The sequence below is a fragment of the Suricata suricatta genome, chromosome 3 (assembly GCF_006229205.1).
Source record: "Suricata suricatta isolate VVHF042 chromosome 3, meerkat_22Aug2017_6uvM2_HiC, whole genome shotgun sequence".
Taxonomy (NCBI): Eukaryota; Metazoa; Chordata; class Mammalia; order Carnivora; family Herpestidae; genus Suricata; species Suricata suricatta.
Window position 1 is genome coordinate 172,432,900 of NC_043702.1, and position 8,455 is coordinate 172,441,354.

The window sequence follows — 8,455 nt, forward strand, 5'->3', positions numbered from 1 at the left end:
CTGCCCTCCCCACCAACTGCTGATTGAAATGAAAAAGATCTGCTGCTCCCTCAGCCTCCAGCCACCTACTCAGGTTCTCATTTCCCCTCTGGCTCAGACCAGGACTGTACCCCTGCCTGGCTTCCAGCTCCTCTCCTTGTCTCCAGCCTCCACCCAGCCTGCTTCTCTCTGTGAGGATCATGTGTGGAAGTTGTGTGTGACACTGGAGCATCACTGTGCCTCCCTGGGACTCACATTTCATCACTATAGCAAAAGAAGAAAAAGAAGGAGGAGGAGGAGGAGGAGGAGGAGGAGGAGGAGGAGGAGGAGAAGGAGAAGGAGAAGGAACTGCACCATTTGGCTGAGTCCTGTTTGTTCTAATAGATCAGAGGTCCAGCTCTGCCTCAGTGTCCCTTCCAGCCCCCTCACTGGATGCTCCATTCCCCTCTTCCCCTATTCAGAATCTTCAGAGTCTGCTCTTCCCCATCTCACCCGTATCCCCACCTTTCTCCCTCCCTGATTCTCGAGGGTGCCTCTGTAAAGTGGAGGATTTGCGTTCTCAGGTCTGCTGCCATCCCCCCAGGCACCTGGATAAACCATACCCAGCTCTCCATTATCTGTAGAGATGAAACTGCAGCCAATCTAGAGTGCACAGGACCATGAAAAAAATAAAGAATTTGCCTTCTTATTGAATTTAATGCAGTTATCCATTCACCAAAAAGTCACTCAACACATGCTTGGTTCCAAGTATCTTAACAGATATGTGAATATATAGAACCTGAAAATGCATTCATGCCAATGCAGGAGAAGTGTATTTAAACCAAGAATTGAAATATGTTGTGAGGATTTCCATTTCAATGTGTAGAGTCCTGTACACAAGACTGACATTCTCTACAGAGACATTGTGTATATTTTTTAAATCTAGTTAGCTAACATACAGTGTAATATTGGCTTCAGGAGTGGGGTGTAGTGATTCATCACTTACATACAACACCCAGTGCTCACCCGAAAAGTACTCTCCTTAATACCTGTCTCCCATCTCGTCCATCCCCCACCCACCTCCCTACATCAACCCTCTTTAGGTAATCTTAAATACTGTTTCTAAGAGTCTCTTATGGTTTCTTCCCTCTATCTCTTTTTTCCTCTTCCCAAATATTCAATTGTTTTGTTTCCTGAATTCCTCATATTACTGGAATCATGTAACTATCTTTCTCTAAATGACTTATTTCACTTAGTATAATACACTCTAGTTCCATCCACATAATTATGAATGACAAGATTCCATTCTTTTTGATCACCAAGTAATCTTCCATTGTTATATATACCACATCTTCTTAATTCACCCATCAGTTGGCAGATATTTGAACTCTTTTCATAGTTTGGCTATTGCTGATAGTGTTGCCATAAATATTTGGGGCACATGTATCCCTTCAAATCAATACGTTTATATCTTTTAGGACACTAGCAGTGCAATTGCTGGGTTGTAGGGTAGTTGTATTTTTAGTTTTTTGAGAAAACTCCATACTGTTCTCCAGAGGGGCTACACCAATTTACATTGTCTAGGGAGGCATTCTGACTGCCTGACCCCTGGAGTGTCCACAATTTGAAGTCTTGGAGGAGGGCTGTGCTTTCTAGCCAACCTGAGGGCTGAACTCAGATGTGTGTGCAATGTGTGCAGTGAGGGACGAGGAGTCAGGAGATGCAGCTCTTCAAGGAGCCACACACTCGGGTACACACTGAAAGTTCTTGCTGGCCCTAAGTGTTGTGATCTGACAAAAACACATTGTCAAAAATGGGAGGTGACATTTGCTAGCATTCGAAGTTACATAAGTTGTCCATTTGAGAAGTAGCTGGTGATTTATCTCTGCTTCTGACTGGCTAATATGTGTGAATACTTGAGTGTGAATCTGTGAAAGATCCAAGCCATGTGTTTGTTATTATAGCATCCCTTTAGTAACTTGCAGGAGCTGACTGAGCAAGGGGGACAGCCACTTAAATCCTATTGGTCATCATTTCTCTTTCACATTTGTCAGCATTGATAACAAAGATGAAAATCACACTCAGTGATCTCTTTTTTTTTTTAGTTTATTTATTTATTTATTTATTTTAAATTTTTTTAATGTTTTATTTATTTTTGATACAGAGAGAGACAGAGCATGAGAGGGGGAGGCGCAGAGAGAGAAGGAGACACAGAACCGGAAACAGGCTCCAGGTTCTGAGCTAGCTGTTAGCACAGAGCCTGACGCAGGGCTCGAACCCACTAACGTGAGATCTGACCTTAGCCGAAGTCGGAGGCTTAACCAACTGAGCCACCCAGGCGCCCCTAGTTTATTTATTTTTTTGAGAGAGAAACAGAGACAGTATGAGTGGGGGAAGGGCAGAGAGAGAATCCCAAGCAGGCTTCCCACTGTCAGCACAGAGCCCAACTTAGGGCTCAAACCCATGAAACCATGAGATCATGACCTGAGCTGAAACCAAGAGTTAGACGCTTAACTGACTGAGCCACCCAGGCGCCCCTCAATAATCTCTTTCTATTACGGGCACAGATACATGGCAATTTCTATGTGCCACAGCTTCCAAGAGCCACCATCCACAATTTCAGCCCCAGCCGGATCTCGCTCATTTCCCAGTCCTGTCATTGCCTAATCTCCTCATTAATGGGAAACTCTGGTTTTAGGAGGCCATAGTCCACACAATGTTATGTGGTTTTCACATTTTTTCCCACGGGCTTATAGGAAAAACACAGCCCTCCTGCTCCCTCGCAGTGGAGCTAGGGCTGCTGAGCTCCGGGCATGGAATGTGTTGTGCTGCAGACATGGCCTCTGAAAACCTTCCCTGCAGTGTTCTGAGAGCCGCTGTAACAGACAGGAGATTGAAGACAGAAGTCACATGCCATTGGCTGGCATCAGAAATCAACTGTGTTCTGCGTGGCCTCTGAGATCCTCAAGTTCACTCATTTCTTTTAAGTCTATTTATTTTGAGAGAAAGAGAGAGAGAGAAAGAGAGAGAGGGGAGATTGCAAGAAGGGCAGAAAGAGAGAGAATCCCAAGTAGGCTCTGCATTGTCAGCGCAGGGCTGGATATGGGACTTGAACTCAAGAACTGTGAGCTCATGAGCTGAGCAGAAGCCAAGAGTTGGATGCTTAACCAGCTAGGCCACCCCGGGCGCCCCTCTCAAGTTTACTTATAACTACAACCCAACCTGGCCATAGCGGTTAGTATCATAGAACCTGTAATCCCATAACTCTCCCCACTCCTGAACTCAGAACCAAGTGAGGCAAAGATACAAAGCATAAGATCTATTGATCAAATTGTCAACATCGCTTCTGATAAAGCTTCCAGAGAATTTCCCTTATGTGTGTAGTCCATGTAATCTTGCTAACCTTGAACTCCAAGTGAGTGGTTCACTGCCATTCATAAGTGGAAGCCCTACCCTCCCCCTCACCCCCTGCAGTGCATTTCTATCAGAAGACAGGGCCTCTGGGAAGGTAACCATGGCTACGCAGGTGCTAACAGGGGGGCCTCACAGGAAGAAACGCCAGAGAGTGAGCTTGCGCCCTCTCCCTCTCTCCCCACACACCAAGGAAAGGCGATGTGAGGGCATCTAAAGAAGGCAGCCATCTGCAAACCAGGAAGAGAGACTCCACCAGAAACCAAACTCTTGCCCTTCTAGGCTCAAGAACTGGGAGAAAGTGATGTGTGCGGGTTAGGACCCAGGCAGCAGAACTCCCTCCACATAGGCCGAATCCTGGAGCAGAGTCCGCAAAGGCTGGAGGAGACCAGACTGAACCTATGGGCGTGGGAAGAAGGTGTTGAGACAGCTTTTACACCTGCTTTTTCTCCTGGAGTCGCTTGGAAGACAATCCACGTGATGGCCACGGGAAAGAACATGAACTGGTGAAAGAAAGGAGAACACTCAGGAACACAGACCCAGGGTCTATAGTGTGTAGAAAATGGATCGGGGAGAGGAAGTGGTTGCAGGTGAGCCTGTAGGCACACACGGTCCAGGTAGGATCATCTGGCAGGGGAATGGGCTCCAAGGACCAGAAGGTTGTGGCCGCCCTGCGGGCCCCGCGCTCTGCCTCTGGTGCCAGCCTTCCCCAGGTGCCCTCTGCTTGCCTCCATGGTGCCCAGAAGACCTTGACCTTGGCCCTCCCGAATTCACTGCCGTGGGTGACGCTTGCCCCTCAGGGAGCTCCTCAGTGCCCTGCTCTCTGTTGCCACCCAGCTCACATGGTCTGCCCGCTACTCTGCCATCCCCTCCCTGCCGAACCTCGCCCTCTGCCCATTTCCCTGTTTGAGAAACCGCAGGGCCACAGGCCTTTACTGGCCTTTTCACTTCCCCATCAGCATGCCTTAGGGCGACCCCCTTCCTCCGGGTCACAGCAGCAGCGCTGCTCCCTTCTGTGGCCTCCACCTGCCCCCCCCCATCCACAGCACCGAGGGCAGGTCCTCCCCCGCCCCCCCCACATATCCTGTCTGATGGAGGGAAACTGCTGTTCTCTAACCCCCCTTTGACTTTGAAGTTGGCTGACTTGGTCCGCGTTCACATCGGTTTCTACTCATAGAGTCTTTTCTTTCTGTTTCCTGGGTCTCATTTCTTACTTTTCTATCTTGAGTTCACATTGTTCTCTCCCTACCCTTCATCTGGGTCCCAGGTCTGCCACCACCTTGGCTAAAATCTGAAAGCTATTGCGCTCACTACCTTATCACTTGACCCTTAGGTCTCTGTGTGTAATTATATATGAACACGTGCTTTTTTTTTTTTTTTGGCAAGACCGAAGTAGATATTTTTACAAGTTCAAAGTTTGCATAATCAATTTTTACAGTCCCACACTCTCATGCAAAGCAAAGACTGACTTTGTATCACAAGATTTGGAGTCTAAATTTAAAAACAGCAATTTGTTAGCATTGATGACACGTTCTTATGGACATCACAACTTTATTTTTCTTTTCTTTTTCTTTTTAAAATTGTTTTACTAACAGTGTGGAGGTTCCTCAAAAAAATTAACAGTAGAACTCCCCTATGGCCCAGCAATAGCACTGCTGTGAATCTACCCAAGGGATGCAGAAGTGCTGATGCATAGAAGCACATGTACCCCAGTGTTCATAGCGGCACTTTCAACAATAGCCAAATCATGGAAAGAGCCTAAATGTCCATCACTTGATGAATGGATCAAGAAGATGTGGTATATATACACAATGGAGTACTACATGGCAATGAGGAAGAATGAAATCTGGCCATTCGTGGCAACATGGATGGACCCCAAGGGTGTCATGCTAAGTGAAATAAGTCAGGTGGAGAAGGACAGATACCATATGTTCGCGCTCATAGGTCTAACAGGAGAAACCTAACAGAGGACCATGGGGAGGGAAAGGGGGGAAAATAGTTGGGGAGAGGAAGTAAGGCAAATCATGAGAGACCTTTGGATTCTGAGCACAAACTGAGGGCTGAGGAGGGAGGGAGGAAGGGGAAGGGGTGATTGTCATGGAGGGGGGCAGTTGTGGGGAAGAGCACTGGGTGTTACATAAACACCAACTTGGTAATAAACTATTTAAATTCTAAAAAATATTTAAATAAAAAAATAAAATTATTTAACTTCATTTTTCTTTTTTTTTAAATCCCTTAATCCTTTGAAGCTTCAAGGAATTAAGTACATTAAGTTGGGATTCTAACATCATTCTACATGTGGTATTTTACTAAAATGCCATGCCACCCGAGGGCTGAGGGCATCAATGTAAAGGATATTTGGAAGTACACATTTGGCTTTTACTTTCTTAAAAGTTCAAATTAGTGATATCTTTAGGAAGATACCGTTGGGTTTCTACCTCTTGTGAAAAGACTAGAAGTAGGCAACTCAGGGTTGTGATGGCATTTCATTACATCGGAGCTTGGCTGCCAGTTTCCTCTTTTATTTGGGACTTTTTAAAATTTTTGTTTTACTTTGTTTTCTCCTGTCATGGTCTTCACCACTCTAGGTCCTCATCAGAAGGTCACCCCATGCTCCTAGGTGGCTGCTGGAGGTCCTTCCTGCAAACCCACCCTTCAGCCAGCAATCAGGAGAAAGGAGGGGGCTGGGCACACCACTTCATGGGTCCATGGGTCACAGCACAGTCACACAGCCACACCAGCTCACAGGGTGCCTAATGGAATCGCCTTTCTGCTGCCCAGCTGATTGGGGTTGATTTAATCCAGAGAAAGTGGGAAATAGAGTCTGGAGACAACCAGGGTCTCTGCAAGGAGCCCCGTTTGACAATCTACCTCTCCATTTAGGTACATAGTCATAGTATATGGTTGTTCGGTAGTTTCGCTTGAATAGGTAAGTTGGTAATCATGCTGCTCAAAGCTCAAAGACCTAGGGTGATTTTCTCAGGACGCTTTACGTCCAAATTAGGGATCTTGCTGGCTCCTTTCTACAGTCGTATCTGGCTTTCTTGCTGAAGCAGAGTTTGTTGTGCTCTGGGAATGGAGGGAGTTGTAATCAGACCAGCGGGTGCCTCTGTCTTAGAACAGAACCAATATTGTATCTCAAGAACAATCTTGACGGGATCCCTGTGGCCATGCTCAGCCTCCTGGGAGTCCTGGGAGCAAATCGGGATTCAAACAACAGTCTTTGAACAGCTCTCCAAAAGCCACAAGAAATGTCCTGTGCTAATTTTATCAACAGCTACACTGATTATTGGTTACTGCTCTGCGTTTAATAGATAATATAAAAATTGTGGTACATGAGGTGGATGTAAGAGTCCATCATCTAAAAGTCCCTGCTGCTCAAGTTCAACAGAGACAATACTTACAGGAGACAGAGAGTGTGCTCCTTCCTACAGATAATGTAAACTCAAGCCTTGAGTCTGCCAGGGGTTGGGGGGGGGGGGCTGGGTGGTACTGCACACTGGCCCGGATGCTGTCATGTTGTGCAGGGTTGTTTCCTCACCTTCCAGGGAGCCTGATACCATCACCTTATGTTAAGAGATTTAGCAACAAAATTTTCCCAAGAACAGTGTTCACCACACCACATAGCTTCTCCCTCATGAGAACTGATGGGAGAAATTTCTGTATGGCCTGAGGACCGGGAAGAACTATACTTATCCTGAATGGCTCAACTATCTATATCTTCTAGATCCTTCTAGACCCTGCCTCAGTCACTGCAGTCCTTCCATGATTTAAAACTCACAGCCAGTGTTTAAGGCATTTTAAACTAATTCCATTCTTGGCTTCATCTTACTTTACCAGCCAAATAGTCCCTTGGAGTCTATTCCTGTATTACTGTTGTTAACGTCTAATCTTATATGCGTGTTTTTGTAATTCCAATGCCTAGCTAACAAGTTACTGTGAATTTAAGTGTGGGTTTGTAAGCCACTTGATTTGGGGAACTTCTAAAGTTTTAGGAACAAGGACACAGGAATTTTGTTTTAATCTCCACTGCCACCCAGAGGTAAAATATAGAAATGTATCCCAATCTGTAGCCTTCAGTGAATACAAAAGCCCTGACATTTTTAACCAGAAGGTCTAGATGTTGCACATTTGGATTCTGTGCTTAGAAATTAAAGTACTTTATACAATATTATATATTTTTATGTCTTTTCTCTGGCATCTTATCCATGGTGCAACCCATTATCACAATTCGGTCTCTTTATTCTATAGAACATAATTTAAAAATATTTTCCAATATTTGTTTTGTTCTATTGTGTTTTGTCTAGAGAATCTTAAGTGCAGACAGCTGAGCAAATCATTCTCCTTCATTTGTGGCCCCCAGACGTCACTTGGTCTGAGCAGACGTCACTTGGTCTGAGCAGACTACCTCTGTAAACTATTGGATTTGTTCATCCCCTACTCCCTTCCCCACATATTTTACTGTCTTAACGTGCGGTTCTTCTGTTTCTATGTGTTCTTAGAAAAAGTGGTATTTTTGATGTATACAACTTAAATTTCCACAAAGGGTATTATACGATGTGTTGTATTTACTAACATATCTCATTGAGCACTGTTTTTTTTTTAACATTTTTTTAATGTTTGGTTATTTTTGAGAGGAACAGAGCATGAGTAAGTAGGGCAGGGACAGAGAGAGAGGGAGACATGGACTCTGAAGCAAGCTCCAGGCTCTGAGCTGTCAGTCAGCACAGAGCCCGACGTGGGGCTCAAACTCTTTTTTTTTTCTCCATAATATTTTATTGTCAAATTGTTTTCCATACAACACCCAGTGCTCTTCCCCTTAAGTGCCCTCCACCATCACCACCACCTCTTTTCCCCCCTCCCCCTTCCCCCTCAACCCTCAGTTCATTCTCAGCATTCAATAGTCTCTCAAGTTCTGCATCCCTCTCTCTCCCCAACTCTCTCTCTCTCCTCCGTTCCCCCTGATTCTTCATTAGGTCTCTCTTGTTTTCCTGCTAGACCTATGAGTGCAAACATATGGTTTCTGTCCTTCTCTGCTTGGCTTACTTCACTCAGCATGACACCCTCAAGGTCCATCCACTTTCCA